This window comes from Pteropus medius, unplaced genomic scaffold, assembly GCF_902729225.1.
Source record: "Pteropus medius unplaced genomic scaffold, Ma_sr-lr_union100, whole genome shotgun sequence".
In the NCBI taxonomy this organism is placed as follows: Eukaryota; Metazoa; Chordata; class Mammalia; order Chiroptera; family Pteropodidae; genus Pteropus; species Pteropus medius.
Window position 1 is genome coordinate 613,324 of NW_024342538.1, and position 19,978 is coordinate 633,301.

At 37.1% G+C, this 19,978-nt stretch overlaps 1 pseudogene; it reads right to left on the minus strand.

Annotated features, from left to right (window-relative positions):
- Positions 1-1,373: 1,373 nt before the first annotated feature.
- On the minus strand, positions 1,374-2,014 carry LOC120605440 (uridine-cytidine kinase 1-like; annotated as a pseudogene).
- Positions 2,015-19,978: the final 17,964 nt, after the last annotated feature.

Genomic DNA, 19,978 nt, shown 5'->3' on the forward strand with positions numbered 1-19,978 from the left:
AATGGGGCTGTAGCTGAATCCATAAGGGAATGGAGCTATGTCTGGGTCCGTGGCTGGGGCCATGGTTGGTATCTTCCCACCTGGGCACAGGCCCACCTTCTCAAAATCATCCTGCTTGGTCTGGGGCTCCAGCAGGGTTTCAAAAAGCTCCTACCTGAATCCTGAAGTTCCCACAAAGATATTTTGTCTGTAGATGTCTGCCAAATTATTGTTGCTATGAGGGGACATGAGTGGGGGACCACCTAGTCTGCCATCTTGCTCTCAAATATCTTTTAAAAAGATTTAAAAATTGTTTACTCACATATTTAGCATTTGCAGTGCTTTTTATTCCTTTGCATAGATCCATATTTTCATCTGGTATGATTTTCTTCCTGTCTACAGAATATCTTCAACAGTTTTCATAGTGCCAGTTTGCAGGTGATAAATTGCCTCAGTGTTTTTTTTTTCCTGAAAAAGGTCTATTTTGTTTTCAGTTTTGAAAGATATTTTTCACTGAGTATGGAATTCTAGATTGAGAGGAGTTTATGTTTTTAGTACTTTAAAGATGTCACTCCAATGTATCTAGTTTGCATTGATTCAGAGGACAAGTTTGCAACCATTTTTATTTTTATTCTGCTATATCTAATGCATCTTTTTTCTCTGGTGATATTTAAAGATTTTACCTTTATCGCTGATTTTCAACAAGTTGATTAAGTTGTGCTTTAGTCTGTTTTCTTCATTCTCCTACTTAAGTTTTATTGAGCTTCTTGAATCTCTGGGATTATAATTTTTATCAAATTTGGAAGTATTTCAGCCTTAAATTTTTTTTAACATACAAAAAGGGAAGTATTATTTGTTCACACTTTCAGTTTTATGTAAATGTGTATGACAACCAGATCACAGTAGAAAGTCTCTGTGGGATCACTGTCAAAAACACCAAAATAGCCAGTGTCCAGGCTGTTTCCTCAGTCTTCCCAAAAATATGTAACTTGTGTTCCTTCTGGAAGTAGATACCACGGGTTCATCACATAGTCTGGAACGCTTCCCAGTGACCTCCAGACTTAACACTCCGTAATGCGAAAAAGCAAATGCGAACACCAGGAACGCCTGCCAGTGTCCCATCAAAGTGAGTAGGTATGACACATCCCGGTTCCCCGTGTTAATGAGGAATGCCCTGACCCAAACGCTTCTGGCAGTACTGGAGCGAGAGAGGAAGCGACAGTGCATTTTTAGGGGCAGGTGGCCGTCTCTTGGGGGGCCTGCGGGAGACCGAGCACTGCTCCTCAGTGGGGTCTCTGCTGCCCGGGGTCAGCACCCCAGGATGGTCTCCTGGCTCTAGAAACGTTCTCTTGTAGCTCCACCCATTGGACCCTCCATGGTGCCACTTGCAGATGTCACCATCCAGAATGTCCTAGATGTGTTGCACAATCAGATTGGTGGCAACCATATTGTCATTCCCACAAGGGATTATCACGTTGACATATTTCTTCGTCGGCAGGCAGAACTCCTCGAAGGCTAGCTTCACGAAGGTGGTGTGTTGGGTCAGGATCTGTTCTAGGTCCTTTCCACAGTTCATGTCCTGGAGAACTCTTTTCGACAGCGTGACATCGGAGTTGGTGTCCACAAAGAGGCGCAGGTAGAACATGTCCCCGATCTCCTGGCTATAGAACACTGAGATGCCCTCAAACAGGACCACGTCTGTAAGGGGTCTTAGACCACCATGGGTCACAAAATCATAGGTTGAGACCTCAACAGTTTTGCCCTCCACGATGTTTTTCAGTCCTGTGCATCAAATCATTATCGAAAGCCTTGGCCTTCTGTTCCACTGTCAGGACCTTATCTTGGCTCGGGATGACCAACTTCTGCTGCTGGTGGTCTACTTCGTTCTGTCCCAGCATCTCCATGATATTCTTACACACAGTCGACTTGCCACTCTCTCGCGGTCCTGCCAATCACTCGGATCAGGAAGGGCCGCTGGAGAGGCGGGTCTGCCACCCACGCTGCCTTCGCAGGCGCCGCCTCCAGCCAAAGCCATCTCCGGCCTCCCTCGCCCGTATCGGGTTCTTTGCTGCTGTCACCTCTCTAAATCAGCTGGCCCATTCACCTCTGTGCTGTCAGCCTAAATTTTTCAAATTTTCTATTATTTTATTCTGGAACTTCAATTTCATATGTGTTAGGCTACTTTTTGTTGTCTCACAGGTCATTGATGTTTTTTTTTTTTCCACCCATTTCTTTTCCTTACTGTATTTGTTTCGAAAAGTTTCTATTGCTATGTTATCAAGTTAATTACTTTTTTCTTCTGCAATATTTTCACTGAAGTTCCTCTCAGGGTTGTGCAAACTTCAAAATCTCCTTCAACTCTGAAACTCCCAAATTGTTTTTGTACTGTAAGTGAGCTATATTTTTATCCTATATCTCCAGGTGTCAATAGACAATATTAAAGTAGATAAATCATGAAATAATGATACAATATATCTGTCTGTTTCCCCTGCTTTTCTTCATAAAGTCTTCTTTATTATTTGCCTTTTAAAACATGACATTTATATATTATTTTTAAAAAAAATTATATAGGAAAAGTTAATTGTTTAACTGCCAGTTTAATTACAAATAATCTGCCAGAAATTTTAATTGGAATGTAATACTGAATATGTCCGCCAGAAAGAGACATTCTATTGGTTAAGCAATGTGGTTGATTACTTTAGATTCTTCAGCTTCTATTGCTGCATTACGCAAAATTAGCAGAAAGCAAAGTACCTAAAACCCATTCCATAAGCCAGAGTTCCTCAATGTATGGTCCATGAAACCTTGGTTGTCCTGTGCATATATTAACTGTTCCACAAGTGATTCCGTGGCTTTAAAGGAAAAAGAAATGAAGTAAAGATTTAAAGATTTAAAATTTTTACGAAAGTTTTCACATGCACTATAAGATTGCGTTGATTACTTTATCTCAATGGTCCTTCATTTAAGTCACAGTTCATCTCAGTTAATGTACTTGCATGTCATTAACAAAATTATTTTGCAGTCTATAACATACACACAATAAAAACAACAAATGCTAAATGTATTAGAACAGTTCAATAATTTTTACTCAGTAAACATGCTCATGTAACTAGTGCCTTTATTAAGATACTCTTTGCCAGCATCCCATGAGCCTCACTGTGTCCCTTCCAACTCATTAGCCCTAAAAATGGAAATGCTTTATCATATGTATCAGCATAGATTATTTTTAACCTTTATGTAAATAGAAATATACTACCATGTCATTTTAATGTTATTTTAAAAGTTTGCTATATATGCCTTTTCCTTGTAAATAATCCATTAAGATATATCCCTAATTCGCACACACAAAAATGGCTCAATGGCTACAAATAGTGAACTACGATTCTACAAGTAGCAAGGAAAATGGTAATATAAATAGAACAATTCAGAATAACATCACAAACATGACTAGAAAATAGGACGCCAGTGAGAATATGGGATTTATATCTGTTAATTCAAGAAACACAAATGAAACGTGAATATGGTGGTTTTACTAAAGCATCCAGAAGGAAAATTGGAATTTGAAAACAATGAAAAGAAATATTTGAAAAATTAGATTTTATTCAACCAGTGATGAATTTGCCTCTAGTTATGGAGATTCACTGTTACAAATGTAGCCTAAAAAGGTCATTAATTTTTAAAAAACTATTTTAGAACAAAATACAATGACCTGACTGGTAAACCAATCTTTTCCCAACCCAATTTGACATAAATGTATACTGAAGGATAGGGATAAATTTGTTACTTAAATTAGATCAGACACAAAGAACACATGGGCATCTTTCAACATCATACTCATCATGGCAAAATAGGCACAATGAGACATAATTAACACTAAAGATCATTGTTTCCATAGCTACAGGTGTCTCTCATGAAAGAATAACTGGGACGAGAATTGCTCTCCTGCTATAAATTACTTGAAAAGTGGGCAAAGTATATGAAATAATTGTTTTCAAACATTGGATAAAAGGCACCCCAGGAGTTTGAGCCCTGAGAGCAAGGAAACAGACAAGTTTAATCCTAAATTTTCCATGAGTTTCTATCTGGAGGCAATTTCTAGTTTGTTACACAGGAGTGGGAACCCAAGAAATACTTCGAAGCCTCATTGAGTTAAGAAGACAGATATAGTTGCTCAAGGAAGCGGAGGTGGCTGGAACTGTGGGAAATAGCAGAGGATAAGGAGCTATGCAAGAAAGAGGGCTAAAAAGGTATTTGGATGAATGCTAATCTGAGTACATTTAACATGAAACTCTTTAAGGAGCCAAGCAAACAGAGAAAAACCACACCCACAAACAGACAAACGAAAAACAAACAGAAAAACAGCCTCCAGGGAGAAAGATACAATTTGAACAAATTTGAGAGCTTACAAAGCTTTCAAAGACATTTTAGTTCCTACCACCTAGAGTGAAGAGATCTCCTTGAAAACCTAGAGTATCTAGTAGAGAATACAGAATGGCCAGCCTTAGTATTAGGGCTAAAGTAGCCCTAGAGGAAAGTCTCCTGTAAGTCTGCTCTAGCAAGTCTTAAGAACAAGGCTTGAAAGAATTATGTTTATCTACAAGTAACTTAACCTTTGTTCCAAAATAGATTTCAACACTCTTTAAAAAGAGAAAAAAAATCTAAGCAATTAACAATTAAAAGCTATAATGTCTAACATTCAATAAAAAATGTTATAGATGGGACAAAAACAGGAAAATGCGAATCATAATTTAGAGAAGAAATAAAGTCAACAGACACTGGCCCAAAATTGACAGAGAAGATAAAATTATCCAACAAGAATGAGAAAACAATTTATTTAAGTATACTCAAAGTCTTAAAGTATGAATCAGCCACCTGCATATGTGCCATACATATATCTAGAAGAAATGCTAGATCACATTTTCCTTTGTTTATTACTGAAATCCCATGCTACAGAAGAAAAACTTAAATTCTCATTTACTGAATGATTACTTTGTAATCCATGATTAAGACTAGAAAAGCTGCACTAGGAGTATTATCCCTGAAGAGGTGCCAGCTCTGTGTATAGCAGGTCACAGTTTGTTATAAAAACAAAGTGTCACCTGAATGTTACTCTATTAACTGCTTTAATCACACAAAAACCATTATAGCCTCCTGAAGCTAATTCAGTGAAAATTTTGAAATTGATCAAATCATGGACATTGCATTTTTTCCCATGCTGTATACAAAAATGGTCAAAAAAAAAATAACACTTTGCATTTACATAGTGAAGTATGCTTTTGAGGAAAATTATGCACATATGACTTTTAATGGGAATGATGGAATTAAATCCTGTCTTCACACCAGAAGAGTAATATATTCAGTATTTTGAACAGCCTGAACCTATGATTTCATGGACAAAACATCATTATTTGTAATACTGTGGATAACCTGTCAAAATGTCTTAAGTGCAAATAGCTTGCAAAGAATTGCCAAGAATTTGGCTCATTCTCAAAATCTAAAGATCTTCTGCCACTCATTGGAGAAAGAAACTGATGACATATCATTAGGCATAGTTAAACCCCACATTTAAATGCTTTAATAGAATATGTAGAATATTTTTCAGAGCCAAATGAAACCAGAGACTAGAATTGGAATCTATTCTCTGACAAGTTGAAATATCCAATGTTCCAGCTGTTGAGTGCAATGTGCTTGTCAACTTCACATCTGATGATGCACTGATAATAGTTTTTACTGAGACATGTCTCCATAATTTCTGGGTCTTCGTTTCATCTTAAAAACCAAATCAATCTAAAAAAGCCATGAAATACTTGCTGCCAATACCAACACCCTATAATTGTGAGTAAGGGTTTTCTAATTTTAAATAAATAAAGAGTAAAAACAGAAGCTGACCATCTAGCTCAGTCTATCCATAAGTCAGATATAGATTTCTGGTGAAAGAGTCACATTTGTAAACTATAGACTAAAATAGTGTTATTTATTTTATAAAATGGGAATATATATATATGATCAGAGTTAATTTCTTGAGTGTCATTACACATGGTATGCATAAAAGGGACAAAAGAGAGTCAAGAATGGTTGAATGGAGACAGGGTTAGAGATTATTTTCTGTAGTTCATGAGAAACATGATAATCATTTGGATATGAGTGTTGCAGTGGAGATTTAGTTAAATGAGTGGATACAAGGGATAGGTGGTAAATCTATGGGACATGATGACGATAAAGTGAGAAGTGGTATCAAAATAAGGCCCATGTTTTTGACTTTTGTAGAGCACTTTGTCTTTTATTGTGACCGAGAGCACAAGAAAAAGAATAAGTTTTGGATGATAGAAGGAACATTCTATTTTATCATGTTGTGTCTAAGGACTATGAAAACTCAGTAGAAAACTATGCAGTAGGAAGTTGTTTATATGAGCCTGGAGTACAGGAGAGAGAGTTTGATTGGACATTAAAATTTTGAAGTCATCATCATATTTATGCCAATTAAAACTATAGTTTGATAGCATCACACAGGAAGCATGTGAGTGAAGAAAGTAGAGGGCAGATTTATAAGGGGTAAACACATGTAAAACTAAAGCAGAGGAGGGATATCAGGAGAGTATGGTGTCAAAGAAGTCAAAGGAAGAATGTCTTTCAAGAAGGAGAGAGTAGGAAATCAACTGACTAAAGTGTGACTGAGAAACAGTGACATGAGGACTAAAAGTATCTGTTGGATTTACTGAAATCAATTTCATTTAGCAACCTTATTTTAAACAGTAATATTGTAATGATCAGAATGGAATTCAGACTGGATTTGGTTGAAAAGTGAATGGCAGGTGTTTTGAAAGAGTATAGACAATTTTTTAGAGGAGAAATTTGAGCATAAGGAGGAATTAAGGCTGACTGGGGCAGTGAGTTCAAGAGGAAAATTAAAAAGAATAGAATCAGGTGAAAATTAAGAATATGTCATTGTTGATGGGAACGATTCAGCAGGGGAAGAAAGTTGAAATATGAGAGAATGTGAAACTACAAGCACAATTCGAGTGATATAATTTATATGGGAGGAGGCATGCCTCTTAAATTCTACCTAGAGGGAATGAAGAAAAAGTGGATATGAGTGTAGGTAGTTTGTAGGAGGTACGTTCATCTGCTCAGAAATATATGGGATAGGTTTGTGATACTGCAAGTTTCAGGAAATTAGGAAAGATTTGAGCTCATCACTGTAGAGAAAAGAGATCAAGCTGATTAGAGAAATCTTAGTGGGACTGCTACTTAGCGTGCAAGCCCTGGTTGAAGTTAGTAATCACTAATTTTTAGAATATTACCATCAGCCAAGTTTGGATTATTTTTAATGTTTGGTGTCAAGATCAGAGGTGACATTTAGACTTAGGATTAGGATATTGCCAGACGTATGTGATAAAGGGGAAATTAGAAGAGTATTTGAAATTATAGACAATATAAACTCTATAAGGTAAGGATTGAGCTGATAGTTAAGAAATTCAGGGGCTACTAAGAATTTGAAGTACCTATAAATTCAAAGAACAACAGTAGAAAGAATAAATGAATGAGTAAGCTGGAGGTTATGGGAAAACACTGGAATAAAGTGGAGGTAGAATATTTCTGAATGATGGTCTCTGGTGTGTGATTATACAAGTTGGATGAAGTAGACTATATGAGGAATACATTGGATATTACGAAAATGAGAGGCCAGGATGTTGAACAGCTCATCTACATGGACATAGGAGTTACATAGTATGATAGCAAGGCTTGAGATAAATAGAAGATCTGTGAGCCAGGTGTCTTTGCCTTGAATGAATAATTGGAGGGTGGAGACTTTAGAATCCAGTGACAAGAGATAGAAGAAGATGGCCTAGCGAGAGGGTATGAGTCTCAAAAAAGAAAGACTTTTTAAAAAGAATACAAGCTGAAGTACTAATGTGCTGAAAGCAGTATATGGAGATAGCAGGACATCGATCTCAATTCTAAAATTTGAATTCTAAATTCTACTTGAGAGGAAAGACAGTGTGCTTATAGCAGAACTGGATTTACATTGAGACAGAAATTTGTGTTTAGTGAGTAGGATGTTTGAATTGATTACATTAGAATAATGCATATTCAGGTCATGACAATATTCAGGTTGTGACCTTAATAGGGGATGGCTAAAGGGAAAAAAAATGTGGTTTTATTTTAATTTAGAACAAGAAGGCTAAGAAACTGAGAAACTAGATGTTGGGTAGGTTCTAGATAGAAAGGAGACCTTTTCTAGAATGCAGGGAAAATTCTGAGTAGAGAGGAATAGAGTGCACCAAGTCAAAAGATAATAGTGGCAAGTTGGGAGAAAATGAGGTATATAGCTATATGTATATCTCAAAGGAGCAAGGGCATTTTATATTATTATGGGAAGAACAAAGTTATGTAATAGGAACAAAGGTTTTATAGTAATAGGAATAAGGATAGTGCTGATCTGATCTCCCTATTCAGAAGTAGATATAGAAAAGCCTTCACTTGAAAAGGGATATGCCAACTTCAAAGGTTATATAGTTTAGTTAAGGCAGTCTGTGGAGGAAATTATAATTAATGAGGTAGTAGAAAGAACAGAGGACATGGTGCAAGGATTTGAGATCTTTGCACTCTAGAACTATATATCTAACCACCTGAGTACCATCTTCACTTGGATGTATAAAAAATATATATTGAGCTTAATATATCAAAGAATTAACTCATAATCTCCCCCTTCACATCTCCACCACAATCCTATTATTCTTGCACAGTGTTCTGTATCTACCATTGTCTCTCAATTGGACTTCTGCAATAGTCTTCTGGCCTACCCTCATGCTGTCAATCTTTTTTCCACATTGTAGCCAGTGGGGTAATTTTACAACCTCAAAGGTCTTGCCATCTTCTTCTATCTCTTGTCACTGGATTCTAAAGTGTCCCCCCTCCAATTATTCATTCAAGGCAAGGACACCTGGCTCACAGATCTTCTATTTATCTCAAGCCTTGCTATCATACTATGTAACTCCTATGTCCATGTAGATGAGCTGTTCAACCTCCTGGCCTCTCATTTTCATAATATCCAATGTATTCCTCATATAGTCTACTTCATTCAACTTGTATAATCACACACCAGGGACTATCATTCAGAAATATTCTACCTCCACTTTATTCCAGTGTTTTCCCATAAAAAAGTTCATAGAACCTAAATGTGAAACAATAAAACTATCTCCCATGCTTTATTTGGTAACATTCAGACTCAATTTGCCTCTTAGCTAAACTGGCCTTGTTTTGGTTCATCAAATACAGCAGTTCCCCTTATCCACCATTTTGTTTTCTGTGTTTTCAATTACCTATGGTCAACAGCAGTCCAAAAATATTAAATGGAAAATTCCGGAAATAAACAATTTATAAATTTTAAATTTTATGCCATTCTGAGTAGCATGGTAAAATCTCAGGCCAGCCCACTCTGTTCCACCCTTGATGTGAATCATCCCTTTGTCTAAGCATATCCTACTGTATACCCCCCCCCCCCCTGTCTCAATAATAGCAAGGGTCAGTTTCGTTGTTTGGTGAAAGAAAGAGGGAGGAGGAGAGAGAGAGAGACCACATTCACATAACTTTTATTACAATATATTATTATTAACTATTCTATTTTATTATTATTGTTAATCTCTTACTGTGCCTAATTGTTTCATTAAACTTTATCATAGGTATGTATAGGAGAAAACATAGTATATATAGGATTTGGTACCATCCATGATTTTAGGTACCCACAGGGGGTCTTGGAACACATCACCTGCAGATGAGGGTGGACCGCTGTAAATCATATTCCTCTTACCATAAGCTTGCTGTTATCTATAGTTTTATTATCTACAATGTTTTTATTTCCTCCTTACTCGCCTTTTTTCCATGTTAGCTAATTTATATCCTTCGGATCTCAGCTTAAGCATCAGAGACAGATTCATTCAGGTTCCTTTGCCAAAAGTTCATAGAACCTAAATATGAAACAATAAAACTTCTTGGAGAAAATATAGCAGAATATCTTTATGGCCTTTATGTAATGACACAGGTAGCATTGTCAATAATTGGGGGAAATTATGAACTATTCAATTAATGGCACCTGGTTAACTGTGTATCTGTTTTGGAAAAAAAAATCAAATTTGATCCCCTACCTCACATGATAAGGAAGACAAATAACTATAAAGAAGGACAGAATACTTGAATAGGCACTTCACAAAAAAAAGCTATCTAAATGGTCAGGAAGCACATGAAAGTATGCTCAATATTGTTACTCATTGGGAAAATGCAATTTAAAATCACAACGAGATCCTACTACATACCCACTAGAATGGCTAAAATTAAAATGAGTAATGATGACAAGAGTTGGTGAGAATGTTGAATAACTGGAAATCGCAGATGTTTCTGGTAGGAATGCAAAAAGGCAGAGCCACTTTAGAACATAGATTGGCAGTAAACACACATCTTCATTATGACCCAGAGATCACAATCTGAATATATGCCCAAGAGAGGTGATTGCATAGTCCCCAAAAAGGCATGTACAAGCATATTCATGATATATTTTATTAATAGCTACACACTGGAAAAAATCAAAATGTTCATCAATAGTAGAATATGCAAATAGTGTTATATTCATACAATGAAAAACAACAGTAAAAAATAACCAATCTCTGCTATATAATACAACATGGATAAGACTCACAAAGTCCAGATAAAAAGCCAGATACAAAAGAAGAACTATTACACAATAGCTGTATAAATAAATACTAGTCTATTGTGATGAAACAAGCAAAAGTACTACTCTATGGTGATAAAAGTCCCAATAGTGGCTGCCTTTTCAGGAGGATGGAGGAGATGGTATTGACCAGAGAGGGGCATGAAGGAAGCTTCTAAGCTGCTAGAAACAATTTTACCTCTTTATCTTGTTGTTGGTTATATGGGTATATGAATACATAACAACTCATCAAGATATACTTTAATATTTGTGCACTTTATTGTTTGTATTTTATACCTCTATAAAAATGTCAAGCCCTTTCAAAAACTTGTTCCCATGCGTCACTAGAATTCCACTAGAATGTAAGATTCATGAACCTAGGGATCTTATCCATCTTATAAACAAAATGAATGAATGAATGAGTGAATATAAGAAGAATGTAAAGGCTGTATCAAGGGAGAGGATACAATGTTGAGAGGATTTGATAGGACAGATGGTCTCTGACCTATTATTTGTAAACTTTAGAATGCAGCAGAATTTCCTTGGGAGATGAATGAATTCAATTCCAAGAAATTTTGATTTAGTAATTCTGGAGTGGGGCCCCAGAATTTGAGGTGTTAACAAGTGCCCCCAAATAACTCTGATGTGGGTAGTCCAGGGTCACACATATAGAATGGTTTTTCTAAATGTTTATATTGTGGAAAGAATCAAAAGAAATCATGGAGAGATAACTGCACGTAAAAAGGAATGTCCAGCTTTGCAAGTTTGGCACTCCTTTCTCTACAGATCTTCAACAGTGACCTGAAGCATGAACCTTGCAGATCAGCACTGGTAGTGGAGAGATCATGCAGCTATAGTGAACATTGGCAGAAGGGAGAGCATGAGTATCTTAGGCCACCGCACAAAAGTACGGGCTATAGGAAGTGCTTAGTTTGAAAAGATGGATTGATTACATTGGAACAGGTATGAGAAGGGAGAGATCTGGCTGATCCCACTGAATTATTGAGTTCGTAAAGCATGTTTCAATACTTCCATTCTACTTAAACTTTTGTTTGGAACTTCTCACTTTTTAATTTGGGTTCCCCTTATTTATTTACAGGGCTAACTTGGCTTCTAAACTGTGAAATCCCTGGTGGCAGAGGCTATGTCAAATTTTTCTCAGTATTCTATGTGACTAGTATGGAGCATAGCACATAACAGTGCTCAATAGGTTTGTGTTTAATGAACAAATGTCTGAATTTTATTGTGACTAGAATTTAGGGGGAAGTGGGGTACTGGGCGTAAGTTTCAGGAAACAGTGTGTACATACGAGCATGCATATGAGCATAGGAATGGTGACAAGATAACCTTGGCAAGCTGGGAAACTGAAGTTTTCATGGCCAAGCATGGGAAATGCTGATACCTACAATACTGCCATCTCGACGAAAGCCATCTTTGCATATATTGACAAGATCTTTTATAAAGATGTGGAATTATGATAGAGGCCACATTTTAGTTTGTTATACTTTGGAATTGAGCATAATAACCATCTCAGGGCAAAATGCTTATTTCCAACGAGTGATTAATTAGCCATTACACAACTGTGTGTTTTCAATATCAAGTGTTTTCTGTCATCAGATTTCAAAAGAACTTTTTATCTTGTTTCTGCATGGGAATAAGGAAATTCAATAACCATGAATATTTCACAGTGCTTATAATTAAAACTTCATGTGCTTGGCAGAAAAACATGTTTCAAAGATTGAGCCAATTGTTTGCTGATTCTGCTGTCAGTCTGCACCCGTGCATGCTAACAGCTGGCTAGTAAACACTGCATGGCATTGCTTCTCTGCCACCGTGGAAGTAATGAAATCTCTCTTTTTTGGATAGTATCATTAATATTCAAGACGGAGTAAAATGCTCATGTAGTATTTTCTGCTAAGCTGTCCATTTGGGGCACAATAAGCTCGCCTGAACATGGAGATAGACAAACTTTTATCACGTCGAACCACTGAAATAGAATATAGCCTACTAGAGCTAAAGATAACATGGTAGTCTTATTATTTTCCAGGTGAACCCAAGGGAAGGCCAAGCTGCGCAGAGTCCTTAGAAATGGGGGTGGGTGTCCTTGTGCAAGATTGGGGTAGCTTGATGATGAGCAATAATAGTGGTATTTGCAGCCAAAGTATTAAATTCTAGAGGTTGTGAACAATAACTCAATAGAGTCAAAGTCAAAGTCAATAGTCCAAATTGTCTCCAATACAATACGAAGGTCCTGCATTAACAGCAAATTGAAGCCTGGACCCCAAACAGGGCAGAGAGAGAATAAGAAAAACAATGAGAAAGCAGTACAGATGCAGATAGATCTGGAATATACCTTGAAACATCCCCCAGGTGGAACGGCACGTACCCATGGTGATTCTTTGTGCCGTTGTGAAAGGACAGGTTTGAATCATTTAAAGGCAACAACTAGACCAGACAGGGATCGCCTACCTTCTAACATGCAATGTAAAGAAAGACTAGATTTAGAGGTAATTATCAAAGTGCCTTGTTAGAAGCTCGCATCCCTACTTACAGAACTCCACTCAGTTGTTCAAAATGTTGACCAGAGAGAGTAAGAAAGCTATTGAGCTTCATTTGTCTCATAATCAAAATGTTCAAGGAACGCAGACCTGAGCTATTATAATTCTCATTAACCGGCTGGGAATACTAATGCTTGGGAGGAAGTGGGAGCAATGGGACCCTTTCCATGTTTCTCTTTTCCTTGTGAGTCTGTGACTTCGGCTCATTTTACTACTTTCTCTGAGTCAGCTTCTATCACCTCATTCATTGCACTCTTACTGGTGGGTGACCGGTTAAAAGTATTTCTTTTTTATCCTTGCTCTCTGTTGATTACAAAGCTCCATTTCTGGAGAACAGCTTTCATTAAATCATTCCTAACAACAGTGAGCCAAGGTCCATTCAATTTAGTGTGATACACGGTTTCTTATGCAATTTATAATTATTTTCTTTGGGGAGTGAAGGTTAAGGGTAAGGTACTATAGTCTATGCAATTTTCTCTAATTCTCAATATAATAAGGTCTAGGTATACACTGATTTGGTAGCAAACCAATTTTCATAATTATGCTAAATATTCTCTTGCTTCTGTAAAACCAAAATGTCAAACCTTGACTTCCCCAGCCCTACTCAGCTCCAGGTACTATTTCATTAAACTATAGGCTTTGTGCCACCCAGATTATGGGCCACTATTGTAATATTGGTCCAAATTGGTGGTGGGTGGAGTCTGGGACTGGTCTTGCTGTTTTAAGCACCCAAGTATCCACCTCACCATAAACACTGGGCATCTGCTGCAGTCCCTTTACAGCTAGTTTAGTCCCTCTTTGGAGCTGTACCCAAATTCCCCTCTCCACTTGGATAGAGCCCTAGTTCTCTGCTTAGTCCTTGCCAATCCCTCATCTAATAGCTGGATCCTGTCTTCAATTCCCAGGTGTTAGCTTGAATTCTATGCCCAACAAAACACACTACCTCGCACTAAGACATAGCCTTATATTTGAATGCAGAATATCTACTGGGGGAGGAGGTTTTTCTGCCCTACTCACTATATTAAAAGCACTGTCAATATCATCATTGGCTCACATTATCCGTGAGTTTACTGTATTCACTGAACACTACATTCCTCAGAGCCTAGCATTAAAGTTGGATTAATCCCCATAACCCTAGACCAGATCATCTACAGAAGTTTCTTCTCTTTCCAAGATAGCATGCCAGGCAGTTGAAGTAAATATATCTAGGGGGTTGTATTAAACTTTCATATAAGATAAGCCCAATGATTTCAGAGAAAAATAGAATCAGAGAAGGGAGGCTCCTCTACTGTGTGTACCAAGTAGGCAAACACAGCATTTTCATCAAGGCGAACAGCAGGGACAAGCTCAAAGCAGCTGAGGGCTTGCCATTCTCTAACTTTCTCAGCATCAGCCCCACTTACCTGCTCCCATAATACTTCCAACCTGTAGGTTTGGCCCCACAAACTATATGAGTTTATAGTGAAGTAGCCTGGCAGGGTGTGAAAGCAAGAGTTAGTATTGCTAATAGAGTAAAAGCTAGAGTTAGTGTTGCTCTCTCTCTCTCTTTTTTTTTAGTTTAATATATATATATTTTTATTTTTAAATGACAGTTGGCATCAGTCTTGAGGTGTCCTCTTCTGTGTGTCCCCAGTTGCAGGACTTCTGCTCAGCTTGACCTCAGGTGACTCCCAATGATGGCTGTTTTGTATTTTAATTGTAATTTTGATGTGGTCATGAGAGGAGGCAAGCACAGCGTTTATCTACTCTGCCATCTTGACCGGAAGCTCTAGTGTTGCTGTCTTAAGTCTCGTAACTCATGTGCCTGAAGGTGTGTCTTGGGTACATAAGTACCCGCTGCTTCATAGGCATTCCCCATCCTAATGCCTTTTTGCCCAGCCCATATCACAGTGTTCCTTCTTCATTTTCTTAATTTGAACTCCGCATCCCTAGAAACCTGTGCAGAACTCTAGAGCACTTCCTGGCAACCCTGATGCTCTGTTAACATCATGTAAGCCAACTTCCCTGAAGAGCTGGATTCAGTTTCCCTTATGCCTGATTCTTAACCATGTGGATAGATACACCCCATGCCCACCCCCAGCATCCATGCTGGGCTGATTCTCAGCATCATTACATCTCAGAATGCCTACTGCCATGTCCTATACAGCATATTAGGCCTTATTGACTATTAACACTGATCACTCCCAACTGAGTTAACCATGACCCTTGAATACTATGAATTGGATGCTATAACCATATCAGTGGCCAGCTCTGGAGCCAAATTCATCCATTTAGCACTGTTCTGCTCTTAGCTTCACCCCAGAACTATTCAAGTCCAGCTTTTTCTCCTTCCCTACTGGCCTATAATTTTTCATACCTAATATTTTTATACTTAATCCCCTCCTGCCAAGATAGGATAGTTTCTGTTTGTAACAGAGACCTATCCATGCCAAGAAAATCCCTATCCCATATGATTGTTAAAGCACAGTTAGAAAAATGAGAAATTTACCATGAGATATATTTCGATTCTGCTTAAACAGTGTTTTAGCTTTCTTGCTTTCTCTTTCTGTTTTTAAACATTGTTCAATAAGGCTTACCTCCCCTTTCACTGTAGGCTCCACCACTCCATATTGTCTTATAACTGCCCCGCTTTACTCATTTAGCATATCTGCCTAGACTCTGAATCCATTTAGATTTGTGACAAAATCTACCTAAAGTACATTTTAAAAAGAGTAAAAAGTAAAAATAAACCTCTGAAAAAAGAATAATTGAAAGGAAAGAGAATCAAGCTTTTGTGTTTATAAATTATTCAAGTAACTATTATTATAGATTGGCTTAATGTAATATAACATACTGGCAATAATATACTCAATATCATATGGAATTAGCAAGTCATGAATTTGCATTGGAAGAATCTATAACAGGAAATACCTCTGTGACAGAGTGCAAGAATGATAAAAGACCATTTTTGAAGGAATGAAATAATTAAGGTAGGTGATTTTATTCAGGAAATATAACAACTTAAAATGTTAACGCAATCCAAACAAATTTCATTTCTGTTAAGAACAACTGAGAGTCAAAGGAGGGGCTTGAAGAACCTGGTGGTCATATGTAGTATTGCTTTTATTTTATGAGAAATTTAATCTATGTGTTTCAACCGTGGTAAAAAAAAAGTGGTGCATCTATGAAAAATAAATATAAGACACACTGTTTTTAGGAATGTAAATTAGTGCAGCCACTATGGAAAATAGTATGGAAGTTGCTCAAAAACTTAAAAATAGAACTATATATGATCCAGGAATTCTACTTCTGAGTATTTATCAAAGAAACTGAAAACACTAATTTGAAAAGATATGTGTGCCCTTGTGTTCACTGCATCATTATTTATAATAGCCAAGATATAGAAGCAACCTAAGTGTTCATCGATAAACAAATGAATAAAGAAGAGATGGTACATATATACAATGGAATATTACTTAGCCATAAAAAAGAATGAAATCTTACCATTTGCGACAACATGCATGGACCTAGAGGGTATTATGCTAAGTAAATTCAGACAAAGATAAATGCCATATGATTTCACTTACATTTATAATCTAAAAAGCAAAATAAACAAAACAGAAACAGGCTCATAAACACATAAAAAAAGTTATGGTTGCCAAAGAGGAGGGGGTGGAGGATGGGCAAAATATGTGAAGGGGAATAAGAGGTACAAACTTCCAGTTGTAAAATAAAGAAGTCACAGGGATGTAAAGTACAGCATAGAAAATATAGTCAATTACATTTTAAAAACTTTGTATGGTAACAGATGGTTACTAGACTTAACATAATGATCACTTTGTAAGGTACTGAAATGTCAAACCACGTGTTGTATACACCTGAAACTAATATAATATTGTATGTCAACTGTATTTCAACTAAAGAAAAAAAGACACACCAAACCAAATGCATTAGCTCTTCCTCAAACGTATTATTTCCCTATACTTCTCATATTAAGCTTTAGATTCATTCTAAGCTTTTTTCTTTATTTTTTCTTCATATCAATCCTCATATTCTGCCAGTTAAACATTTATCTCTGTCATCTATCTATTTCTCTATCTTTCTATCATCTGTCGTCTATCTATATCTATCATCTATCAATTTCTCTCTTAAATCCTGGATTGATTTACTTCTCTCCATCTGTACTATGACCACCCAGTTCAGGCTATCATTTTCTCTCACCTGAATGACTGCGAAAGCCCCTAATTGTTCTCCTGTTTTCTGAATCCTCTCCATTCTCCATATAGCAGCCAGAATGATCTTTAAAAATTAAAATAAGCTTTGTCAATCTTTCTATAAAATCTCTAAAACCCTCCCATGTCTCCCCATCAAATATCCAATAATATCTTAACTCCTTTTCTTTGACAAGTTATTATATGATCCTCTTTGCAACCTAGACCAAAATGGCCTTCCAGCTTGGTTATGGGCTTCTTTATAATGCTTTCCATGCAACACAGCATCTTCTACGCACCTTATGTTCCGGCCCTCGGAATTCTTCTTTTCTTTGGGACCTGGAAATAGTCTATCCCCATTAACTATAATGTCCCTTCTGCTCTCATATACTCAGTGCACTCCTAATTAGAATGTCACCTCCTCTTTAAATCTTTCCATAATACCTTTATTAAGAATTAGTTGCTGTCTTCTTTCTGTCCATATCGCCACTTCTTCATTTATACAGTGACTAATATGTAATGGACATGATATTAAGAGCTAGTGATCCCAAGATGAACCGAATAGACTTCCTGAAAAGAGCTCATGGTCTAGTGGGAAAAACAGATGGCATAAACTACAATTAAACATAATGGAATAATTCCTCAGGGAAGGAATGTGCAAAACTATGGTAGTGCCAAGGGCAAACAATAAAGTCAGCCTGGCAAGAACAGAAAAAGCTGCTTTGAGGTGGAAGTCTCTGTGATTTCATGTACCGCTTTGTACTATAGGTATCTGTGTGTGTGCACATGCATACAGAATCTGTCAACATTGTACTGAAATTGGAATGTAGCCATAGACATTAGGTTCTCAATGATGATGCTGAGGCAAAATTGGAAGATTCTAGAGAAGGTGTTTCCATTGAGAGACTACATGGGTTTAAATCTTGCTTTCATCACTTAATAGCTGTATGACATTCAGCAAATCACAAACATCATCGATTTCATTTTCAACATCTGTGAATAAAAGCAAAAAGGATAGCACCTGTCTCATTGAATTGTTGTGGGGGTTAAGTCGTTTAATATATGAAAACCTCTTAGCACAATGTCAGGCATATAGTAGCACTAAAAAAAATCTTAGCTATTATGATTGTTGTTTTTGCTGATAATGTTAAATTATTATTAATATAGACAGCTACTCAGATTTTCAGGTCATAGTCTTCAAAATTCGAATTATGTTTCATCTAGAATCCACTCTGAGCTCAAGCGGGACATGGGAAATGTTCTAGGTTGGATGGGTTTTAGCCCATTGGACAGGAATCTAGCCAAGGTATCATAGTATCAGAATTAAGCAGAACCATGTAGATTAATTGATCAAGACTTTTGGATTCAGTAAAGCAGAATTATCTAAAATCAATGCTTTGAGGCTTTCACATAATTCCAAGTCTAAATATTAATCAAGATGCAAAATATCAGATCTGCATCAGTATGCCTAAACTGCCTGCTTCAAATTTAACCTAAAATAGGTTCATAATGATATGTAGATAGAAAGCGAAGACTGAAAAGATGATGGGTAGAAAGAGAGGGTAGAGGTGAGGAGATGGAGGAATGAGGTAAGAGAGGCAGAGAGGGATGGGAGAAGTGCAAAAGGAGGAAGAGAACAAAATTCTAAAAGGAAGAGAATTGAAAATAATTGCTATGATAAAATGTAATATATCCCAGTTGCTTTGAAAGCCATATGTTTTAGGTGGGGCTAATGTTCAAAATACTTAACAACTGTAAGGTGAAGGAACTGACCATTCAGAATGGGTATGCTATAGACCCCCAGTATGTCTCGACCACTTGACCAGGAGTTTTGATCTTAGGCCACAATTTAACTCAGATATCTCACTGCATGAAAAGCCACAGAAAGAACAATGTTCACCTTCTTGGAGAGTTCATGTTATTCAGTTATTATTTTTTTTTAATTTTGGTGGGAGCATTAAGCTAAGAGAAACATGGCATATCATCAATTTGAATGCCAAATTCACAATTATTTCTGCTGTAAAACTTGGGATTTGTCAAAGGTTGGGTTCTCCAGGAAGCAGAAATACAGATGAGCACGCAGGATATTTATTAAGAAGTGTCTTTGGGATTGACATGGGGGGAAGAGAAGGGAAAGAAGAAGGATTGGGTAAAGGGAGAACCTGGTCTGTGATAGTCTCAACAGTCATCATCATGAAGTGTTTTGAAACTGAGATGGTTCTTTAGAGTTTTTTGAGTTTGGGCATGGGGGCTAGGCTTTTATGCCACTTTATTCACTAAACGTGCATTGCCCCAGGAAGGGGCTGTGACATTTAGCAAGGTGTATAATTTCAGCTTACGCAATTTCTGTTGAGAGCTGACCACCGAGGGCTGTGCTGCAGCCAGTACTCCCAGTCATTGAAGGGATAAATCTTTCAGTTTTGAAAGGGCGATCTGAGTGGAGCATCAGAACATTCACCAGAGGACAATTCTACCCACACTAGAGCATTACTCAGCTAGGATTTTTACCCACACTGGAGCATTACTCAGGATTTTTACCCACACTA